Source organism: Anser anser (genome assembly GCF_964211835.1).
Source record: "Anser anser genome assembly, chromosome: 11".
In the NCBI taxonomy this organism is placed as follows: domain Eukaryota; kingdom Metazoa; phylum Chordata; class Aves; order Anseriformes; family Anatidae; genus Anser; species Anser anser.
The window spans coordinates 18038465-18063912 of record NC_139732.1 but is presented as its reverse complement, the minus strand read 5'-3'; the positions used below and the strand labels follow the sequence as shown (position 1 = coordinate 18063912).

The following is a 25448-nucleotide window of genomic DNA, read 5'->3' as shown; positions in this document are numbered from 1 at the left end:
AGCAGGTAAAGTGATCAAGACCTAAAGTTTATTACCAGAGTCCATACTTGTCATGCAAGATAATTCTCTAGCAGTTGCTGAGAAACTAAAAATGACTGGACCGTCATTATTAGGTACGTGACAAATATTTTTGTCATTCAAATTATAAATAAATGTCATTCTCAGGATTAGAAAAAATCCAAATGGTTTGAGTGAAAATGAGTAAATTGTTTTTAAATGCAATTTTAGTATTGATGATTTAGACCATGTATATCTAGCCACCTATAATTTTTTTCCCTATGAATCTACCTATCAAGGTAACTTTTGCTATAAACAGCATTTTAAAATTATCACATAAAAAACTATCAAGCACTATATTAGAAAAAAAACAGAATTTTGAAAGTGATAGTTAAATTTATGAAGCAATTCTGTTACACTCAAAAGCTTGTTGCTTGACGTGCAAGCAAATTCTAGGGTGTATACTTGCCATGCAGGTGAGCCTCCTTACATGGTATTAAAAGGTGAGAGAAAGGATGAAAGCAACAAAGGCTACACAATTACAGCCATGTGCAGGACACATGTACTTTTGGACTTAAGCTTGTTTGCATGACTAATAGAGATAATATCAAATGTCTTTTCTCATCATTTCTTTTTTTTTTTTTTTTTGGCTCGGTGCCTTTTTTGCTACCTCCAAGAGCTGTTAATTTTGTTCACTGCTGAGCAAAAGTCAAAGTCAGAGTCTAAACAGCTTGTAATGAGTTTTCAATGGCCCATCTCACTGAAATTGAGGGCAAAGGAGCAGCAGACTTAGACACTGTCAGCCCTCTGAATTTATTATTGAGTGAGCAACACATTCAGTAGAAAATACATAAAGGAGGGGCTGAAAATTCTGTAGGTTTTGCATTTTGCCTTTAACACAGGTGTGTATTACTCATGTAAATACCTTGACCACAGAGAAATTAATGTAATATAGCTCAATAAAGTGTGCAGCTGGATTGCTAATCGGGTACATTGCAGTAACTTTATTTGGCAGCCACATAGCACTGGAAGTTTTCAGTCCTCTTCCAGATAAGTGATTTATACTTTGCTAAATACCTTAAAGTCGCAACAAAACCAGGGGTTAAAGGGTGCTTAGCACTCTTTAGTCAACGTTAATTTTCTAAGTCGGTAGTGACCATTTTTATGGACTGCACGAGAAGGGTTATCTTTCACCTCCAGAGCCGTAACGCTGCTTGCAAGACAGGATGGGCTCAGAGGAAACCCAGCTCTCAAGAAGAAGATTTCATATCCCACGTCTTTAAGTCTGTGCTTGAATATATTTCAGTAACCTCTACATCAGCTATATGTTGCTTAGCTTTTCTGCTTCACACATTAACAGGGTTTTTGTTTTGTTTCCTACTAGTGCTCTTGCACATTGAGAATCCTATTGCTTTGTCTGTACTGAACCTTTGATTAAAATTATGGATGTAAGCTCTTGTAGCAGGTCTTTTCTTTCAAAAAAGAAGGAATAAAGCTACTATTATTGCATCTAAACTGAAGGAAAAGTTCTAAACTGAGAACTTTTGTATTTATAATTACAATTCTTTGTTTTCCCTTGAAGCCTGTAGTCGAGTTCATGTTATGAATGAAGTCAGGCTTCATGGGTAGAGTGGAAAAAAACAGTACTGTAAGATTTTTAATTACTTTCTGAAGAAACAGTCCCAGAAGAGAAAGCATTCAACAAGCAACATGGAAGAACACTGGGGATAACTCCAATCCCTGGCATCCTTCCAGCTGCCCCTAATTCATCTAGGTACCCACACATAAAGCATAATTCCGGGATCGTCATTTGGTTACTGTAGTGATGTGCCCTATTATTGGTTCTTTTCCAAACAAAACAAAACAAAAGGTAAAGTGAAGTTCTCAAACTTTCCAATAATGTAATGCCTGTATTCAGAAGCAAGGACAGATTGAAGTGTCTTAAGAATGTGAATGAATATTAAGAGCAGGAGAAAGTTCTGTACCATGTCATTCAATATTACATGAAAGCACAAAGAATTGTATGGAGTCAGTAAAACACGGGTAGAAGAAAATTTAGTACAGAAGAAGATTTAGTATAACTTACTTGGTACATTCCATTCCAATGTACTTAGTATTATCGACATGCATTATATTCGGGTAATTGATGTTTAAATGCAAATGAATAAGAACACCATAACACCAGCAACAGAATTCACGGTGGAGATACTGCTATGCTGAGAACAAGTGGATAGAATATGTGGCAGCAAATAAAGAAGTGTCAACAAAAGATACTCAAAAACACAATAAGAGGAGAAATGAAAACTTAATTGAAGGAAATATATGTTATAATGTTGTTAAATCTTTCCAAATAGATTATGGCAGTTTATATGCTCACATTAAATCTCTTATATTTTGCAAACAAGTCTCTTTTAAGATACAATACACTTAGTGTATTCTAAATTTTAAATTCAAATTATTTTACTGGAAAAAATAATCTGTAATGTATATTTGGTAGTGTGAGATAAAAGGGTTTGTATAGTTTGAGAGGAATGTCACATCCATCCTCTTTTGCGTATGCATCACATAATAGCCTGTTTTATATAGGACATAAGACCTTTTCAAAAAGGGCCTTGAATGAATAATGTACTACAGAGAGTTGTGTATGTCACCACATATAATAGAAGAGTGTCTTGCACCATGTATTAGTGAGGATAGATCTCCTCTACAATTCTATCATCACATAAAATACCTTCCAAAATTGTCATAGTCAGGTCGGACCAGGCATTTCAATTTTTCATGGCACTATTTTCAGTTTTCCTTCCTCTCACTTTAAGTATCGCCAATAGGACTTCAGATACTTGTGCACACCATTTAGCAGGAAAAAGTAAAGTACAGAACAGCAAATCATTTCAATAGCAGCTGTCTGCTTCTGTATCTTCCCAAGGATGCTAATTTGGATTGTGCAGCCTAGTTCACAATACCATTTATTTCCCATACATACTAAGCTAAGGAACAAAGTGCAACATATTGTTCCAGACAAAGCATCTTGAAGTCTGAAAAGGGATATATCCTACTATCATTACAAATCAAAGCAGACCATGAGTTTTTCTTCTTCGTACAGCCTTAACACCTCCAGCTTTGCAAGCAGAAACTAAAACACAGTTTCTATGCTGAAAATCCACATATTTCTTTGAGTAAAAAATTTGGCCCTAAGCTTGCATTTCACTATTATGCCCATGTTGAAAAGCTCCATTTTTTTCCATGGAACAGTGAACATTTATACAATCATTAAAAGCTCATCTTGCACCATATTTTTATCCTTCTCAGTTTTAATACATTTTTATAATTGTACTGAGGATATTCTAACCCTGTTTTTAGTGCAACGATAAAATTTATGAACCATGACAAACGTATCATACCAAAGACCACCTGAAGAATAACAATGTGCATGTCAATAGAAGAAATCTGGGCTTCTGCTTCATAGGAATTTAGGATTTGGGACAGAGGGATGAAAAATACTTAACATAGTATTCCCTTGATTGTTATCAGGTGTTATGTGCAATGGTGACAAGATCACTTTTTTTTTTTTTCAAAAACAAAATAAAACATGTGGTGCTGTAAAATACATTTTTTAAAACATACATGCTGTGTAGACAAGTTTAGTTGTAATGTGACTTCACATTAAAAAAATCTGGTAGTTGCACAGACTTTACCGATTTTATCATCATGTTTTCTGGACAATAAATATAATAACTAACTACCTTATAGCTCTTGTGCAACAAGAGCTATTTCCAATATTCCTATTTTTACCTGTGCGAATTTCCACATGGTCCCCACTCCTTTACCACAGCTGCTGAGATCCTACTGCATTAGCCAGTTAGAGACAATATTCTCAGAAAATAAACAGTTTTCAATCAGAAAACCCTTAAAAATAAATCTTGTTTTCATATCGTGTTACTGATTACAAATGCTTTTAAATATGTAGTTATTAAAGAACATGCAAATGAACTCCTAAAATTTACTGAAGTGTATTTCTAATGTTTAAAAATGTGTGCTTTCCAAGTAAACATAGTATGTATTTAAGAGTGTACATGTTTCTGGAGGTTCTCTGCTGTTTCATAATACAATACCATATTTTTTAAATAAATCATGAAAACGAGGGGTTGAGGAAAATCCATTTCAATACTTAAAGTTCCCAGATTATTCCAAAAGTATCACTTCATGTTCTCCATATAAGAGAAAAAAAATAATCCTGTTAAGGTTCAGGCAAAAGTACAGATAATCTACCCAATTTTTTAAACAGTTATTGTGACAAAATGGATTGAATAGGTATTGTAGATACAAGAACACATAAATGAAATGCATCCCACTGGAAAAGCTTTTTTTTTTTTGCTCACATTGTCATTTACGGCTTCTGAATTAATAGACCAAGAAAGACACCACAGGCACCAACAAAATGCAGTAAAACCATTGGCAGCCAGTGGTGTCTCAAAGTTTAATTCCCCTGGGGAGAAAAGGACACTGCCTAATCTGTATTCAGTCCTGACATTGTCCACATCTGATATGGAACATTAGCTACTAACTCTCTCAATAGACTAGTGTCCTTCAGTTTATATTACTTTATGTTAATAGTAGAAAAATTACACACAACATCATTTATCATTGTTATACTGTACTATACAACTCATAGCTTATTTTAATATATTTATTTACCCCTAAGAGGTATAGAAATTTAAATATATATCTCTAAGCGTATATAAATTTAAAGATAAACTTCTAGTGCCAGAACCAGTGCAAAGCTGAAAAAAGGGATATCCTCCTTAAAAACATGTTTTAATTGTACATATAATCTAGTGAGTGATCACCCTGCTTTCATCTGAGAAAACCATGTTATTTGTGTTATAAATCTTACAGAATCAGTACCTAACACAATGTTGTACCTTAATCATAATTTATCTTCTGCTTTTTTTTCAGTTCTTCCACGGGCAGCAGCTCTGTTTCTTTATTCTCACATCCTTTCTTCTCCCTCAGCTATCTGCCCTTACATAATTTACCTATAGCTCAGGTAGGCAAGTCCAGACCCCCTCTGAAATTCGAAAGAATGCAGTGCATGAATCAACAAAGCAGTGATATCTAATATTACAACTTATTTTTTTCTGGATCACAATCTACATCTCAATGCATCTAAATTTCAATTAGTCTGTTTAAAAACACTCCTGCAGTCAGTGATGTGTGCAGTTTGCTTAGGCTATCCAGAGAAGAAAAAAGACAGCAATGAAGAAGAAGAGAGAGAAATCTATACTCTATTAAATGTATATCACTTTTTATAGTTTTTAAAATCTAAGATGTCAAAAAGCTTATTAATGATGAATCTATTTTTCAGAAGGAGTAATTATATACAAACATCCAACCACACTGACTTTTGGGTAATAATTCTTACATAAAGCTCAGATTTTTTTAATTTTTTTGGGAGGTGGGGTGGTAATGGATACTGGTTTTGTTTCATTTCATACTGGAAGGAATGGTAATCTTAATGGAAAGGCTCAGGTAATGGAAATTGTTACACATATACACAAATAAGATTTTTGCAAAACTTAGTGCCTTTCCTATTACAAAATTCAGTTTACAGAATTTTACTTATTATTACTAGCTTATTTCCAGGCTGAATTTGTGCAACTTCAGCATCCATTCTTTGGATCTCATTCCACCTGAACTTTTTCCACCTTGCTTCTATGCTGTAGAATAACTCACCAAAGTCCCACTGGTTTAGGAATAATTACTCCAGGTTAAATGGAAGCTACATAAGAGATTGGCAACAGTAGAAGCATTTTTGGCTTGTGAACGATCTTTGGTTTTGATAGTTACCCACATTTGTTTTTGTTAAATTGCACTGAAAACAAAAAGAAAAACAAGCAAATCCCTTACATCTGTGATTATTAAGAACATTTTAACATCTCTCCACAAATATTCAGTACGACCTATTCTCGGACCAGACCATTTCAAATGGCTTTACTACGCAAGAATACTCAAACATTTTCCACATACAAACAAAGTTCAGATTCTGACATCCCAGTGAATACTGAACCATTTGTCAAGAAATCACTACCACAGCTTCCTTGTGGCAAGGAGAGCAGGTTATGAAAAAGCCTCTTTTGCCATAAAACACAACAAGGACTGGATCTTTAAACAGTCAGAATTTCCATTTCACAGCAGTTTTTCCCAAGTAAGAAGAGAGTGATAAATTCAATATTGGACTTTAGAATTTGTAGGGCAGCAGCAAAAAAAAATATATATTGCAACTAACTATATTTTAAAGAGAAGTGTCCCCACTTAAGATTGTTTTGAACTTTTTTTCTAATTATAGTACAACTTAAGAGTCCCACCTGGATGCTACCTGCTCTAAGAAAAAACAACAAACAAATAATAATGATTTAAACATGGCAATTAAATACGAGAGTTTGAACATAAATGTTATCACAACTGCGCTAACTTATATTTGCAAATACGATCAACTTCCCAGGGCTGTTCTCGTTTATTATTTGCAGTATAATCATTACAATGGGAAAAAAAAAAAACACAAAACACTATCAAGATAAAAGACTGGGTGAAGAATGTACCAGTTCTAGTGCGGTGCTCTAGTAAAATGAAGACAGACAGACAGGCTGGTAGATAGACCTTCTAGCTTGCTCATTCATTAAGGTCATCTCCTGACCCGCGTGCCACTAAGGAAAAGGCAACAGCTGTTTCAAGTATCAGTGCTAAGAATGATGGAAGTGAATTAATCCACAGATGGAGACCAGCACCTGAAGGGACCAGTCTGGTGAGCAACAACAGTCTTTGCCTGACAAACATGCTTAAATGTTACCATATGGAGTGCTAACAGAAGACAGAGGGGGATGAAAAACTCCGCACATCGTGTTATTGCCACAAAAGCTTAAGTATCGTATTATTGATAAGTATAACAAAAAGACTGTCTGCCTAGGCACTTCTTTTTAGAATTCATAAGCTATCAAATTAGTTAAGATGCCTTAATTAAGGGAAACTAGGTGATTAAGTGACTGAACTAGATGGAAAGATTGCACTCAAATAAAAAAATTGTAAAATAAGATTGCAAGAACTCAGAGATGCAAAAGGCCCATTAAAATCTGCATCAATTCATCCCGCATGATATGTTTTTAGACTGAAAATGCATCAGCTGTTAAACTGATCCGACACTTCATGTTAGTCAAAAGGCTGAAAAGCTGCAATCATGTTTTATTAAAATAACTACACACACTGGACTGGGCTGAGGGAGAGTACCAGAAAACACAAACAATTAATTCACTGCCTTGGAAATCTTACCTGTAGTTCAGACAACAGAATATAGCTGTCTATCTTTCCTTGAATGTATTATTTTCTGTATACAGTTTCAGGGAGAGAAAAATCCCATAGTTGAGCTCTGCTCGGAATAACTGACAGGACAAAACAGCTGTGCTATCATAAGTGCGGAAAAGAAGGCTTCAACATATCAATGAAGATGGGGAGCTGGACAGCAAATATTTGGGATCACTGGCTGGTTTCATCTCTCCCTTACGGACCATGAAACTATAATAAGGAAAACAAATGTTTGCGGTTAGGAAGCCTGCGTCCCGCAGTGCCAAGGGCTGCATACAGCTGGTCTTCACCAGGGCAAAAAAGAAACCTCTCTTTGCTATTCAAACCACCAACAGGTGCAGAACTTGACAATTTTCACTCTGCTCATTGACAACAGATCACGGTATCCCTGAGGTCTTCTCTGTGCATTTTGCCATAGCAAGAAATTCCAGATTAAATTAAAGGGACGGGTATGACTTCCCACTTCTGAGAACAGGCACTTGTGTCAGCTCCACACCACACATACTCCCTTGCACGCTTTCATCTAGTTTGATTGAGCATAAGCAATTGTAAGCCCATAACAAACATGTTCATGTTGCAGAACAAATCAGAGACTTTCCTTGATTTTTGCTCCCTGAAGTGTGCCCCCAGGGTATCATCTCTGAGATCATCAGATTAAGAGGTAAGCGTGTGTACACTTCTACTTCTAAGGCTTTTTTAGTGTTTACATTAAAAACCACATCTTTAAGTAGTTTTTAGAACTAAGATGTCAATAGATCTCTAAACACAGACTGGGGGAAACAAGATTTCAGCCCATTCAGGCAGCCTTAAACGAGGAGGAAAGGTTTACCTACTTTAAAGGCGCTTTTACATTTCAATAGGTTGAAAAAGCTTCAGTCCAAAATGAAATTTTTCAGGTCATTTACTGATTATGATTAAATCACCTTCATTTATTACCAAATGGAAAATAAGCCACTGTACTCTACATGGGAGGTAATCTTAACTGCTTAGCAATTTATTCAAATACTCAGAAGTTAAAATCATTTCTGCGCTGTTCACTCGTTAATAAGGGCAAATGGATGGCAGTTTGAGATATTATTTAAATATCTTTGAAATATAATTCCTAGTTTATACAGGTCAAAGAGGTTTCCCTGTTTACATATTCAAAACTTGACAATACGAAGCAAGGGTTATTTCAGGATGGGATTCTGTGAGGAGGTTCAACTTCTAGGGAAAAATGAGTACCACTCAAACACACAGATTTTTTCCTGCCTTATTTTCTTCATCATGTGTAAGCAGTTTCAAAAATGAAAAAGCAGAACAAATTTGTGAACAAATGTAGCCAAGGTGGCAGAAGGTAACTGTTCCAGAAAGCGAAGCAAACATAAGTAACATGACATTGCCTTTTTCAAGAAGCACCTTTTATACTTGTTCCCAAGGGTTTTGTAAAACCCTGTTCTCCGGTCCCAGCTGGGAAACCAAGCCTTTCTCACTGCTTTCGTGCAGATTGCTCAACATGTGTTGAGTGAGAGGATTTGGGTGTTGCAAAGTCTTTTTGCAAAGTATTTTGTTCATACCAGGTGGTGCCAATCTATATCACAGTATCTTGCTACCAGAAAGGGAGAACCCTATCACAATTTCAGAGCATCTTCTCCAGAGGGGGTGGGGGGACAGACAATGTTTAACTACACCAACGAGGTCTCTTTAGTTAGGTCATTAATCACAATCCTTCACAGATCTTGAGATTCTTTTTTCAAACCCCGTATGTTTAAGGTTTAGAAAAAAGTTCTCAGCTCTGAAACCAGTAAAATGCTTTTACCATTCCTATCACAACAATAATCTGCACATTTCCCTATCATTTACATTTTTCCATGCATATATTTTCATCAGTGCACTAGCTGTTCTCCTCCAACGTCTGCTTGCTGGAGTCCAAGAACAAGTCGCAGAGATCCTTCCCCATACCCCGAGGGGAAGCTCTGTTCTCATCTGTAATGACGTAAATCCTGAGCAACTTATTTACATCGGCCAAGTCACCCAGGGGTCACAGAGATCTCTGGCTTCTTTTGCTTCATCCTTTTGCTTTATCTGTTACTTACACCTTTTATAAAACAACAGGTGCTAAAAACTATAGAGTGTACAGCAGAGCTCAGTTTCCAAAATGATCTGCAGAATGAAATGTCGCTTCAGAGAAATTCTGCATAAAATCTGTGCTGTAAAAAACTATATTTGTTCATGGAAAGTAAAATGACTATTAGCCATACAACCAGATTCTGAGACTGAAAAGGAGCATCCAATTTTCTAAATTTAAGCTATCAAACACAGATGACTGAATTTTACTCAGCTTCTTCTGTATTTAGAGCAATCACTTGCATATGACTAAGGCATATTTTCCAGAACCAGCTAGTCTTGAAACATTCATAATTATCCCCTTTTACAAACAATATTGCTGCTGTATATTACTATAAATTATTGTGAACAGAGAACTGGAAAATAAGCTTATCTGTGAAACCCAGCAAATGTTACGTAGTTCAGAACTCCATTACATAGTTCAGAATGAAATTAAGCTGATTTTTGTCCTGTGAAAAGGACAGTGTGTATAGGTGCCACCCTAACATGGAGTATAGCATGGAGTAGCAGCTAGGGTAGGTCTAGGCAGAACTGTAAAGGCACCAATCAAATAAGGAAATATTCAAAGGCAGATTCTTAAACCATTTAAAGTTAAATAGATAGAAGTACAAAATCTTCACCCACTGAATCTCCTTTCCAGAGCTTAAGCTCTGAAAAAGCAGGGGAGCAGAGATAAAAAGAGCTAAGGAGATAGCTATTGCTATCTGGAGTTGGTATAGTGCCCCTGAGGTAGGCTTAATTTGTTCCAGGTCTCATTTTTGGGTCATTTTGTTTCTGGAGCTTCAGAGCAGTTGCAAGTAGAAGCTACACAGAAGCAGAGGTGAGAGCTGCCCAGAATCAGAAGCCACTGGAGCAGGACGTGAGCGCTCGAGTCTGGAGGCAGAAAGTGCTGCTGCCTGGGAAGGAGAATTACTGCTGCCATTATTTAGTTATTTTACTTAGCACAACTGCTGGCAAAGGACATTTTATCTTACTTTACTTAATTCTGGACAGCCAGTCATATTCAGTTATTGTTTTTACTTTTATATATTATTACAGAATTAGTTTTATAGCTGTTATTTCTCAATTAACATACTCCCTTCAGACAGCTGCAGCCTTTGATGTTTAGTTTCTTTCCAGATGAAGCCACCATTGCCATCTCTAAGTCTTCAGACCTTTTTTAAACTTCAGCCACCAGTGCCACTATCCCATACTGTGGACTCTCTCTTTCCCAGTTTGGTTGCCACAGCTGCTAGAAGTCACAGTGGGCCTCATATAATTTTTGTCTTGTTATCCTTGGGCCTTAAGAGGAGATAATCTTACCATCTCCATCTTGTGCTGCTTGTTGTGAACATTTTGGTCTAACTTGTTTATCTTTTCCTTTAAATGACTATATGTTTTTTTTCCTTCTATTGACTGCCAAGTGTTTACTAGATAAACTGATGAGTTCAAGGGAGAAACTTATCCATGGAAATGGTTACATTTTAATGAGCCTCTGCTTTCTCCAGGTACCAGGACATTAAAAGGTATTTAAATGGCACAACTCTTACTGAGAACCTATTGTTTGGTTATGGGTGATGTCCTTCATTCCATGTAAGAGGAAACGCAAGGAAATGCTCAGAAAATTCTAGTTAGTGATAGTTTTTGCCAAGAGTTGACTTCTCAATGAAAGCCATAGCCAGCTGTCATGAGGACACGTGGAAGGAAACTCCTTACCTGATCTCTGGGGAAAAAATAAAATAAAATATGGGAGCCTGCACTTTCTAATGGAAAGACAAATGATACTGATGAAGAAAGATGTGGATTATAGATCTAAAATACCGGGAACAGAAAATGGGTAGTAAATCAGTTCCATTAGCACAAAATGTAAAGCTTTCTGCTTGACTTAAAACCAGTACATGGAAACATGAGACTGAAGTAAAATATTACCACCACTGCGAGTTAGACTTCATGGGAAGCAACCTTAAGGAATGCTCTCAGAATGCCACACAGCAGAGTAATCATCAAAGTAAACACAAGTTTTAAAACAGCACTTGTAACTACATAGCATGAACTCAAAGATGCTAATGGCAACAGAAAACATCAAGGCATCCTTCTTCTAAGAGGCATGAAACCCTCTCACACTTACTATATACCACTACAACTGATTAACATGTTTTCAATAAACCTGATAAACCTCAACATGTATGCTAACATAATCCACATTGCATGTTTTTTGATCTGTGCTGCAAGCTAAATCTTCAGTTGCACACAAAAAGACAATTCATGTCTCCAAGAAAACCAAACTCTGGTCAGCATTTTCTCCATGACAAAAACAAGTCTGAAATTTCCATTTTGTACTATGGGTTGATTACAGAAACCGATGAATGTCTTTGCAATACCTTGAACAGAATCTCCCACGTAGACTGACATAAATACCATCTCCTTAATTAACTGAAGCATGAAATGCAACCATCTAGGCACTGTGCACGTTTACTCCAAAAGCTCAAAAATTATTTTTAGATATTATTGGCCAAATAAACTTGGACTTATCTGGTGGATGCCTACTTATGGAATATCTAGAAAACAAAAAGGCTTAATCGGGAGGTTTTGTAGCTACTGGCTAAACTGAGAGAGAGTCTTTCCCATCTATTCTTTCTATATGCTCCAGAAGCCCTAACTCCTGCTAGCCTGTGAAGGGATTGCACATCCCTCCTATCCCTCCCCAGCGTGCTGATACATAGCAGCAGCCTGGGAACTCCAGCTCTCAGCAATACAATCCAACAAACAGTGAAGGCAGAACATTTATGTAGGCAGAAACGGAATGAATAATTGGGAATCCCACAGCATTATTGGAACTGCTTGTAGAAGCTGATGGGGGTTATTGAAAACGAAAGGAAACATAGCTTAATAAAGAAAGGAAACAAACTTTTACCACAGTTAAATAAAAATGCTACACAAGTAGTTGTTGGCAAAAATTGAATAAAATAACAGCTCTTCTAACTAATCCAATTCTAGCTAGAACTGTTACCCCATCAGAATATAAATATTTTTGTGGTACCGTATTATCTGCAATTATTTGTTCTGCATTCATTTATTGCATTTACCAAAGGATTTCTGGAGGAAGGAAAGAAAAAAAAAAAAAAAAGGCTTTCCTAAGCAGGAGGGAACAAAACTACATCAATCATTCTGCCTCAGATCTCTGAAAGATCTGTTAGTGATGATGTTTTACACTTTCAGTAATGTTATAGTTACTGGTTCAACTTATCTATAGGCTGCCACCCAATTACAACTAGCATTTGAAAGAATTTGGCCTGTCTATTTAAAGGGTGGATATTTGCCCCTTTTTCTTTCAAAGCAGAGCTTTCCTTCTAGAGACAGGTAGTGAACAGTTCTCTGACCTATGGATTAATCAGAATTTAAATACTATATTATTTCAACAGGCACCTCTAATATCTGTGTTTCCTGCCATGAAATGCAATTAGGGAAAATTAATTTACCAGGGGATCTCTAAAGCTTTACCTTCTTGCCCACTGCTATTTGCGCTGGCCGACATTCAATTGTAATTCCCTTCTGCTCCAAGTATATTGGGGCTATCTCCTCGAGACTGCCTCAGAGCAGAAAATGTCACCCAGTATTTGGAAATTTCACAAATGTGACATTTTCCCAGTAAAGCTGTACTACAGCAGTCAGCTTCAATAGGTTTGTCATTGCTAATGAAAACAATTGGAAACACACTGAACATCTTGCTTCATGACTTAAATCAGTCTCTAACTATATTAGAGATGTAAGCCAGTGCTCCAGGACACATTATCTGCCTGCAAGTCTCTGATGGACTTTACTGTTTGTAAATGCAGCTGGTACTCACTGTTGACAGGTGGGATAATGAATGAGGTACGCTTCATTTCAGGTCCTGTGCACCGGTTTTCTTGTTATGTTCTTAACCTATACTACCTTTTATTTTTCAACTTTGTTTTTGATTTGGAAGCCACATATTCAGCTGCACTGCTATATCTTTACATTCAACTTCAAATTTTTTCTTGCAGCCTGCATTCAAGTCCGTTGTGGACTGCAGGCCAGCCTTTGGAAACTCCTTTTACGCAGGTTTTCTGGGGATAGAAATGAAGATCTGTGTGGCAAATGGAGCCCACCTTTTGCAATCAGGTTTCATGGATTTTCACTGTGAAACAAAAGGCCATGGCAGGCTACAAGGATGAGTTACAGAAGTAGCTTCTATTTAACTCAAGTGTCAGGCATATAACGTGCCCTTTATATCTACAGTTTATTTTAACACATATCAAGAGGACAGAAAATTAGTGATCAATGTAGAAGGGAGCATGAGGTTTCATTATAAATTAATGTAGGAAGACTTGGATTTCAATGATGAAATGAACATGAATCTTAAAAATTGTCTGTCTTTATGAAACGGATGAAAATTATTAAAGTATATAACTTTTTGGTGACATTTTACTGCAAAGGGCATATTGTTACAAAATTTAGCAATGATGTAGCTAACAGAAATACTGCAGGGATAGATAAAATTATTTATGTAACATGATAAAACATGAAACATGGATGTATTTGAGACACTGGGTTGCAGAGTGGGAAAAATACTTTGTCCTGCTCTTAAGTGAACCCTCCTGTTAAATCAAGGAGCAACACACATGGGACTTATTGGGAGCCAAGATTGCACAACAGTAGTCAGTAGCCAAACACAGTCCAGGCAGTTGTGCTCTGGTGCCTGGAAAGCTTGAGGAAATAAAGATGAAAAAGAAGGAGAAAGGGCGAGAAAGATTCAGAGAACTTCTCCTGGATTTCCACTTTAGTGTTGCACTTTTTGTCCAAATACAAACCACATGACAACGTGCTGATAACTGGACAAAGAAGTCACCTACTGAAACTGAGTAAAAAGCACATCTGTAAGTAGTGATGTTGCAACACAGAACTGGTGGAAGATCTCTGCAAAGTAATTCTACTGCCTTAGTATGAGCTAGAGAAAACCCATAATCTCAGAAGGGGCCCTGGGTTAACATTTCTGGAGGTCTGAAATGAATTTCAGATTCTGGGATATTTCTAACATGGAAAGAATACGTACATTGATTGACTCACGTATGTGATTGACTTCTAACAAATCATCAGCAAAAGGATTTAGAGTTAAGAAACATACCTTTGGAATAATAGTAAAAGAGTCTTTATCAGCTCAATGTATCTTGGATATACACTCATTTTTTTAAAAAATAAATCCCGCATATCAAAACCAGATTGACTTCGATACTTAAAATTTGGGTGAACTCTATTGGGCACATTTCTCTAATGGAAATATGATGGCAAAAATAAATTTTCACACAGAACTCAGGTCAAAATGAGGTTTAGTTTGGAACCAAGATTTTAGTCTTCCCAAAGAAAATATTTTTCCATCTGTAAGTTTTCAACACTATTCTCGTTAGAATTGTATAACAGAATTCAAATATAAATTACTTGCTGTCCTTAATTAATAAAACCTATATTCAATCTTTGTCTTTTGTTTCTTTCCCCTTGTCTTTCCTTCCTACGTTGCCAGGATAAACCATTCTGTTACATTTTCAGGCTTCAACTCTACTCATACCACTGTGATTTCTTTTAAACAAACAAAAAGACAGTAACGGAAAGAAAAACATTGGGAACCACCTGCAAACTATTATAAATTCTAAACCCACCCACACAGCCTGTAAGTTACAAGTAAATTAAAGCAAGAAGATTCAAAGAAAGACATAAATTATTTTGGGTTGTTTTTATTTTTTTTTATTTATTTTTTTCCTATAAATATTCTGCAAACAGAAGATACTAAAATCTTTAAGAAAAGATTTTTGCACTTTTTGGTTGTGTGCAAACCACAATTTACATTTCTTCTTTTCTTTGGGAATGGTTTGACACCATCCCTGTAATCTGAAATTTTCGTGATGGGCTAACTCATCACTGAATGAAAATCACTTGATCTCAGTAACGTGCCAGCCACATTCAGCCATGGCATTTACAATGTTCCTGAAAGGCCAGTTTTCCTCAGATTATCACAATGATATTTTTGCTGTTTATCAGACCAAAGAGGTTATCACTTCCTGAATACAATTGAGAGAAACAAAAAAAGCAAGCTAATGCATTTTTCTTACACTCTAGAATTTTTTGTTGCTTGATTAGCTACACATCATTCATGACATAACTATGAAAACTTTCTTTTGGACAAAACAGAAAACTGAAGTTCATAAGCTCTGTTATACGTGAGCACCTTACAAAGATCTTCTGTACAAGATGCAGTTCTACTAGCTTACATTGAACATAATTCTTTTACGAGCAGAAACTATTACTGTTCAGCTATGAACTACCTTCTAATGGTTAACTAGAGGAGGAAACCCCAGAGATGGTATTGTGGTTCTATTGTATCCAGAAGAATTCTGCTGTGGACATGGTAAGCTAGGTTTTCACGTAGTAAATATGTAAAACATTGACTGTGATCTAAATTATTTTTCCCTGGAAATAAATATAATAAATTCAGTTTAGTGCATTAAGATTTACTATTTTATTTTTCCAACAGATCTATCAGTATTCTGTAAAACCGAGCACCACACTAAGATGTCAGTGTAAAAAAGCTACTCGAGTATTAAAATGCTTATCACTTACATAGTAACTGAACACAACCCAAGTAAATTAATTAACTCCAGTGCCACAGGAAATATTGGAAGAAGTTCAAGATCAGAAAACACAGGAAATTTTTCCTTTCACATATCTGCCATACTGTTCAGCTGGATAAAATTTAGCATTGCTATGTTTTCATTTATTACATGTAAAATAAAGGCACAATAGAAATACTTTAAAGGTAACAGAATGATTCAGTATTTGCCTTAACGTAAGATAAACAGAAGATGCACTTATGAAATATGAATGCCAAGAATTACAAGGTCTGAGCCTGGCCATAGAGGAAATAAAATAATATTGAGATATCCATTCAAAACTCCAAAGTGTTATGTGCAGTGGAGCCACCCATGAAGCTTTTCAGACTGAACTTTCAGCAGGCTAATTCAGTTATACATACCTTCCTTTGCATGGGATGTTGCCAGCCTCGAAGCATGTTGAATCGAAACTATGCAATGTAACTTAGAGCAATATATTTTTGTAATAAATAAGCTCAAATCACTCAATAGGTGTTAGACATAATACTATTCAGTATTAACTACCACTTATTTAATTTTACCTCATTACTTCTTTCCCTTTGTGCCTTTATTTTCTACCAAAGGATCTGTCTATCAATTATTTATTTATCGTTGATGAGTGGTATGTGAGAAGTCAGCCCTTACTGGACTGGGTAATTGTAGATAGGAAGCTTCTGTGAAGTTATAGGTTTATATTAAAACATCAAAATTCATACTGAGTTCATCATCTGCCTCTTGCATCTTAATGCTATGTACTGATATAAATCACCAGAAGTTTCTAAAACTTTTCAAATTATTGTCTGTAAAACAAATTTAATCTCCAAGCTGTAAGCAAAGTAACAGTAAACACTGTAAACTCAATCAGTAGAGGAACGGTGATTTTATGATTTGTTTTGTCACACCTGGACACTGTTACTTGGGACCTCAGCTTTCTCAAAATCTATCAGCGGCTAAAAACTCACTACCCACTGATAGAGCAGCAAAGTTTCTGAGGTCAAAAAATGTTCACCTACTACAAACCACAAAGACAGGCTCTTGGTGTGAGCAGCAGAAAGAGACTTCTCATGTAAACCACAAGTTTGACCACCACAGAACTAGCTCTGGCAGGGAGGGAGGTGCTGGCTGTCTAGAAGTCAAAAGGTGTTGCTCAAGTAAACACAACAAATTCTCCAAGAAAACTCAATGTCTCCACTAAGCTGCTAGAGAAGAGGAGCCAAGAAAATTCAGGCAGATTAATAGAAACCAGCTGATTGGAGTTTCTGGAGGCTGCAGTGCTTTTCTTTTAAAAGGCTTCTTAATCTTTTCTGACCTAGAGTACTAACGGTCTACTACAAACTGATTAGGGAAAACACAAACACATTAACCTTACAGTGATGAAGCAATAAAGACAGAAGACACTGCTCTTAAAGCAGCAAAGGAAATGGTGCTTTAAAAAAAATAAAATATTCTCATCTCTGGACAGTCCCTTGCACAGAGAGTTCAGGGGCATATCACAGGTAGTGTTTGGAGCCCAAACCCAGTGAAAAAATTGGGGGATTACTTCATAATTTTAGTTCTTTAAGTCATAAATACTGCTACCACGTCCTGATAACAGTTCACGTACAACTTCATATACTTATGTACATGTACTTATGATACAGTTCTACGCAGGCTTTGTATATATAATTAATAATGAAGCTTGTGATCCAAATTCTCTTTAGCAACACACTTTCTGTAATAGCATTTTCACTTTTGTGAACCAGTTATATCATCTGTAACCATTTACACACTATCTTCATGCAACAGTGAATAGTTAAATATACGTGCATATCATACGTGCATGTGCTATATGTACATACTGCTGTTTATACACAGCATATATGTATGGACAGACACACACGTTATGTGTATGTGTGAAAATTTTATAGGCAAACCAACAAATAAGTTTTCCTATACCTTTCTTAAACGTTTGAGTGTACGGAAGCTTTTTTCTGAAGTTGTAGGATTTCCTGCCGTTGTAGTTTCCTCTGTAACACCTCTCCTCACCAAAAAGACTTTCCACTAGGCTGGCATCTGTGTTTACATGGACAAGTTTCATATGTACATATACATCTGCATCCCACAGCTATGAAAAACAGCACTTGAAAGACATTTATTGAATGTTTCAAGATTTTATTTTTCACCTTTCTTTGTAAGCTGCAGTCCCTTAGAAAGCTCACATTAATGCGTTTCATGAAACACATTTCCAAGGTATTAACTCTAGAGCATTCTGGATACAAAAAAAATTATCTTATGAATTTTATTTATAAAATATCATCCACTGGAAGTGTAAGAGATACTTCAAGAAATGTTGCCAGCACCTCAGCTCTCTTGCAGAGAGCAGTATGACCAGCGTGTTCGACTCAGTACTTCTACAGGGCAAGTGCCACCTCCCTGACTTATGCTGCTGCTAGGAACCCGGCTGCGCTGTGAAGTTCTGCTTATCCCTCCATGGAATAAATCTGCAATGGTGATTATTCCGTGCTCCAGCCACCTGTCCTAATGAATAACGCTTCCTGTGTAGCTGTTTCAAGATATTGGAGTTAGTTACTCAAGCTTGAAAGACAAGTAGAGAAATTAATAACTAGTGCACATGCCCTTAAATGGCACAGGGGCAAAGTATGGAAACAGGAATTCATTGCCAGGGATTTCCTACGGTATTGAACAAGGATTTGTGAGTGTCAAAAGACCTGAGTCAGCGTGAACGTGACTGGACAGACAGGTGAGCAGTACCATTACTGTGTTTTGGATTAAATTTGGGTTATTGTATGCTAATTATGAATTTACTTTGAATTTCTGAAAAAGAGACTCCCAGACAGATCAGGGCAGGATTACATGTGTGTGTTAGCAGCTGAAGATGGGAAACCGAACCACCAGCCCCCCCAGCCTGATTTAATACAGCACTGGTAACCACATTTTCTCAGATTGTTGTTATTTTTAAAACAAACTACAGAAATTTGCAGTAGAAGGGTTTACACATCACATAGCTTTTTGAGTTGGTACTATTTATAAAAGAACACTGTGTGGTGAATATACACTAAATGCCTTTGCCAGCCATTTCCATCAGCAGATCCTTACAAGCCAAGCTATGTGATGCTTTGAGAGCTGTAGCTACTTTTTTGCCAAGCAGTGCTGGATTGACTAGTTAAATTCTGTAACGCAAATACACACATCATAACAAACAATGACAAAGAAACACATTTCGACAGCCAGTGGAAACTTCATAATATGCTTTTCTAGTGTTTAAAGTTGAAACAAGTAAGCAATACTGTTGTCTCCTTAATTTGTTGATTTTGGTTTTCCTCCAGACCTGTAAAGATCAATTCAGTGACATGCAGAAAAGCAGAAAGCGTTTGTTCAGCGCCTCATCCAGCAAACTCCATGTTTGCATACAAAGATGCATCTTTGTGTTCATGCTACAGTATACTGAAGATGCCTTCCTATTGTAGTTATTTACTGTGTCACAAAAAGTTATCTGCATGGAGATTTAACAACACCAATAAATGAAATTTAAATGGACATTAAGCATACATATTATACACACTCTTATATCCAGCATGTGTATGTTTAGATATTTTAATTCAACCTGACTGATTGCTGATGAAATTGAGATAGCTAGTATGTTTGTGGGGGTAGTATCAGTCACTTTGCAAATTATTCCATCAAAGAAAAAGTCACAAGTGTAGAAAAGACAACAACAACAAAAAAATCAAATGTTCCCCACTATCCCAATACACCAAAACCTTTGTTTTATAGGTGACGGACCAAGACTTTGTCTGGTGTACGTTTCTAGCCAGAACCCACCTCCCCTTTCATTTACACAGAGCTCTTTCGGCTAGTGCTTCTCCTAACCACAAGAGCTGGCCTGCCCCTGGTCTCCCTCTGGCTGAGTACTTCTGGAAACAAAATGCATCTGCTTCCTAGTTTTACTAGCTGGCTAGTTTTCTAGTCCTAGTTTGGCCACATACAATAGGATAGAAGTGTAGGTTTCTGTTTGGACACCATTTATAAATTCTCACTTAAAGTATTTCCATTCTCAGCATTTATTATAGCCAGAGACCAGTACCAGTCTTCAAATGAGGACATGCAACGATCGCTTTTCTATAAAAATGTGATGGCATTTATATAATAATAAAAAAATATATAATCTCATGCATTCTAATTTAGGAAACACCAGATTTTATGATTTTAGAATACACTTAGATGCCCACGCTAACCCTAAAAGAACTTGCAAGGAGAAGAGACGAGTTGCTTACATCCCACTCTGGGCTGAGTGACAGCTTTAAAATAATCCACGCTCCGCTGCTTACCCCAGGCTCTGAGTGCGAGTGCCGTGCACACGCGTGCAAGCTCCAGACCAGAAGCTCGAGGTGGAAACACCTGCCCTGGCAAAGCAGGGTGTATGGATGGGGCTTGAGGTGAGCGTGCTCACCTATGCAGCCTAAGGAAATGCTGTGCAGCCTTCTCTAGGGAAAAGGATTCATTCTTTCACTACTTACTATGAAAGTTCAAAATAATGGCTAATGCCACCCGGTTGCAGCTCTCCCTGAGCAGATCTATGCCAAATTTAAACTTCTGCAGATGTCGCTACAGAAAATAAAATACAATAAAATAAAATAAAATAAAATAAAATAAATAAAATAAAATAAAAGCTATTCATTCCATACAAGTGATTTTCTGTTATAATTTCCTACAGACCCATCCAAGTCAATGAAGTTTCTCCCATTTACGATGCTGAGAATTAAGCGCCCTCCTTTCATAAACCACCCACCTCCTGTCAGTCCAGGGCAACCTAAAAGCCACTGCTACTGAATCTTATACAGCTGTTTTCTGTACAGCCACAAAGCTGCCAAACATTAACACTGTTATACAAATTCTATTTATTTCTTTGTTATTACTGTCTCAAGCCTCGGAAAGCTTTTCCAAAGGCCCCGTTGTGAAGGACATATCACATGAAGAGTAATGGTTGTGTTGCTGTAGTCTATAAGCAGACTGATTTGCTTTTATTCTTCCTTTTTTTTTTTTTTTAAATGCTTTTGATTTGCTGAAGAAAAATGTTTAAGGTAGAAAAAAAACCAACACTCTCCTCTGCCCCCCCACCAAAAAAAAAAAAAACCAACAACTGTGGGAATGTTTGCTTTTTTTGGCAGCACTAATATTTATCCCTTACTTAATAGGAATTCTTCCCTGTGTTCAAAATGTTGCTTTTACAGCTCGAAGATCTAAACATGAAGTATTTTATCAGCATGCTGTTTTTCTCCCCTCTCTATGCAACTTTGGAGCAGTTAAGAAAAAGCAAATATTAAACCAAAAATTACTGTCTTTGAGTGTCTGTGAAAATTTATGTACTAAAAAGCAGCTGTAAAATTTTAAATGTTTAAATTAATGTTTTATGTTTACAATAAAAACTCTCCAGCCATGAAGGGCTTTTAAAAGCTACATGCGAAATACAAGCAAAAGCAAAGCAAACAATAACACGCCTGTGAAGCCCAGCTTCAACACACAAAATGGCAAATCGGACTCTTCTGTGGACTTCATAAGTTTTTGTGTCTTGCGATACTACATTAAAGAACAAAAACAAAACAACAACAAAAAGCCACAAATGTCAAAGCTACAAAAAAAAAAAAAAATCTGGTTAGAACAGGTAGGCAAAAAAAAGTTATGATTCCTTAATAATAGATTTTTCTGCAATTCTGAATGTATTTGTGGTGGTCTGATTTACTCTTTCATTTGAACTGTGTTATAAATAAAGCAGCTTCTCTCCTTCCCCATTTCTGCCAGCTGTAAGTAGTCTGTCCTCCAATAAAGGTTGAAATAAATGAATAGGTTTAAAAGAGACCATTATGCACTATAGCAAGTGCAGACCGAGGAGACAAAATGTTGCCAAATCATGCTCCTTTTAAAATCAATAGGAATTCTTGTTATTAGATTCAATGGAAGTATAATTAGGTTCTAAATTCACACCCTTTCTTTACTTTTTTCATTCCTGTTGCCCTCTGAGATATGGAGAAGTCTCCTTGTTCCAGAGCACTCTCAGTCTGAACAGCATTTTAGCCACTTCTCTCCTGCAGTACTTGTGGCACTGCCTAGAGAAGGCAAACTCTTAGCGCAAGTAACCTCAATTACCTATACTGAAATTCAGCTATAAGTTGGCACGTTGATACCAACAAGAGCACAGCCCAGCAGTCATCTAAAGCCTTGATTTCCTACGTTCCCTCTCCACCGTCACACTCGTGGACGTCGCTTTCTCCGAGACCCGGTCAGAGTAATCCCATGTGTTAAATTATCACCACCATCTTTTTCTTTAGCAGCTCAGTTTGTTCTGCAGGTCTCACTGTGGGGAGACAGACTAGGTCCAGATATATTTAGGTGGAATCAGATATAGATCTGTCCCACAATTTGAAATGACTTTAAAAAGCCCTGTCAAAGTAATTACAAGAAAACAATATAAATAACTTTCCATGAGAGGTCCACATAAGGAGGACCCAGAATTTACCACATCTGCGTGCTGGGCTCCAAATCAGCCACTGGGGAGACTTCTGTCCACCCCCATTAATCTCTCAATGACTTGCTTTTATAAACAGCACACTGAACAACAACAAAAGTACATAAAGCCACAGCATCCCCCCAAGCCCAAGAATTAAATTATCTTTTTCATTTTTTTTCCATACACAGACATATGACGGTTCATAGGCCAAATCCTACGCAAATAGTTTTAACTCTTATCCACAGTGCTATCTTCAGAAGTTAATTTGAGAGCCTTCACTTTGTTCCTATAAAAGGGGTGAAAGAGCACTTTTTAAACTATTGGTTAGAGGTAAAATGTATATATATATATATACATATGTATATACTGGAAAGCATTTAAAATGGTAATTTTCCTCCCCCCCCCCCTTTTTTTTTTACTTCTCTAAAAATTAAAAAAAAAAAAAAATAAAAACACCAAAAATATCTTCCTCACTTTTCCTCATATTTGTCTGCAGTAGAAAATATCTCTGATGTCAATCGTGTTTTTAAAGTACACACTACTCAAAAAATTAGAGATGGTCAGAGCGTGTAAGCATTAATGTACAAGCTTCAATGTTTATTTGGATAACTGAATTAAAATTTACTACAGGTGATAACAGTGGCTTCATCTTCCTACACTTTAAGTCATTTGTTCCACTAAGCGCTGCTGAAGGTGACCTTAGAAAAGGCCAATCCTGACTGCTTAGCACCTTGCAGAATAATTGTCGCTTGTCGGAAGCATGCACATAGCTTTTAGCTTCAAGTATTTCCAGTTCTTGTCACTGGTATAAAACATAGGACTTGAACGATTTTGAGGACAGTGCTCTTCATTCCTACTGATCTTAGTGGGAACTGTTTTATCAGAACTTTAAAGTGTTGAGCCCAGAGGTTTGTGAGGCTCCTCTCTTCAAAGATGAGGTGGGGTTGTGTGCATATAAAATATACGCATACATGTACAGACAAATAAACAGTTGAAAAAGTTGCTGCAGAAAACTCACCCCATTATTAAGGTCAAAATTTTGAAAGAAAGTTTCTGAGGACTCTTTCTAGAGATACCATATTGAAATTCTGCTCAAGTCCATCCCAGCAGAGATGAGTCTGGAGAACATCCAGGTCCTAAATATGGCTTCTCTTGAAGAGACTCTCAAAGCTATTTAGAAACTGAGGCAGCACTACTGAAGTGAACATATTTAAGAACATGCATTTAAATAATTTCCAAGATTTCCAATTGTGCACATTTAGCACAATTTCTCCCTCCTGCCCTCTATCAGCATTTGCATGACTAGATTTTGTGAGACTATCTGTGCTCAGCTCTTCCTTCAGTCTTTGTACATCTGTAATTAATTTGTCCATACATCATGATTAATCCTTTTAAACATGCCAAAATATGCATGTTCTTCTGTACAAGAGATATTCCTCTTGCAGAATAGTTGCCAAAAATAGATGAGGACTTCAGATATTTTATTAGTTTTATTATTTCATATCAGGTCTGTGACAAGCGATTCAATTAAATTAATCAGGTAAATCAAGATTAAGTTATCTTGTTTTTAAAGCAAACCAAGCGCACACACAAAAAAAAAAGTTACTTAGTTTACCCTAAATTTGGAAGCCTTCATGCAACTTTACTCTCCAGTTTGTGAACTGTAATGAATACTATTTGACAGAAAAAAGATAGACTGACTGATAGCAGCAGTGACCAGAAACAGTGTGCATTCTCGAACAGCCACATTACTGGTGATCAAGGATCAGCAGCCCTTCAGATGCAGTGAATGAGGATGCAAAGCCAGCAGTACTATAAAAATAAAAGAAGCAGTGACATTTTAAATGAAACTACCCGTTTGGTCTTGTCCATAGCCGTAACTCTAGAAAAGAGCTTCTTTTCTAACATGCTTTCCAGGATTAAAAATATGTAGCCATTGTGCTATATATTAACATTAGTATTTCTTGGCCTTGGATAGTTTCAGATCAGGCTCCTCGTGTCCTGGACATTATTCAAATAAGCAACTTCTCCATTGGGTAATTTACCCTGCTCGTGTATCTGGTAGCTAAGATTTATTACCTCATCAGCTTAGTTAAAACTTACAAAATAAGGTTTGGACAGAGGAGGGGAATGTCAAGAGCACTTGCAGAACTGCTGTAGTATGGTGCAGAGGTGAAACAAATTTGAATACTATAATTCTTAACTATTGTTTAAATGTGGATTAAAAACAAATAGATAGAAATAAGTGTGAGGGACAGCAATAAGACAACCCACACTTTCTAAAACCTCCCTACAGTAAAGATTTATAGTAAAAATGTCTTTTCTTTTACTTACGAAACAGGGAATTTGACTAGTATGTTAATTAAAAAGGCTGAAAACAGATCACTAAAAATGCTTTATCAAAATCTATATTTAGCATTATCCTTAACAACACAATCTTACTTATATATGGAGCTTTTCACCCATAGTGCTTTACAAAAGAGTTCAATATTGCTATCTCCCAGTAAGAACGAGGAAATGGAGATTAACTGACTGTTCAAAGTTACCAGTGCACGGGTAGCAAATTTGGGAAGAGAATAAAATTATCTGAATTCTTGTTAGGACAATTATCCTGAATTCTTGGTGCTAGGAAGGAAGCACCAAGCAGTTCAAACTAAAGACCCTTTGCCTCCCTGTATTCCCAGTACAATTGCTAAAAGTTCCCAAGACCAGAGGAAGACCTAGATGGCATTTCATTTTCCTCCCACTGTTCTTTTCCCAAGACACCAAGGAGTCATCCCTGGCAGTCCGGTGTTTCTGACAAGTCATAGCCGAGGATATTTTGATGCATTTTGGCGTGCCTC

At 36.6% G+C, this 25448-nt stretch overlaps 1 protein-coding gene across 9 annotated transcripts in view; it reads right to left on the bottom strand.

The window, feature by feature from the left end:
• WWOX (WW domain containing oxidoreductase) overlaps nucleotides 1-25448 on the bottom strand; it is a 508525-nt gene that overhangs the window by 211977 nt on the left and 271100 nt on the right. Inside the window, exon 9 of one of the 9 annotated variants that reach the window (XR_014588992.1) lies at nucleotides 1-25448. This exon is cut by the window's left edge and continues 54706 nt beyond it. The exons of the other annotated variants lie outside the window; for them this stretch is intronic. The gene's annotated coding sequence lies outside the window, so the exon portion shown is untranslated. 9 annotated transcript variants of the gene reach the window in all.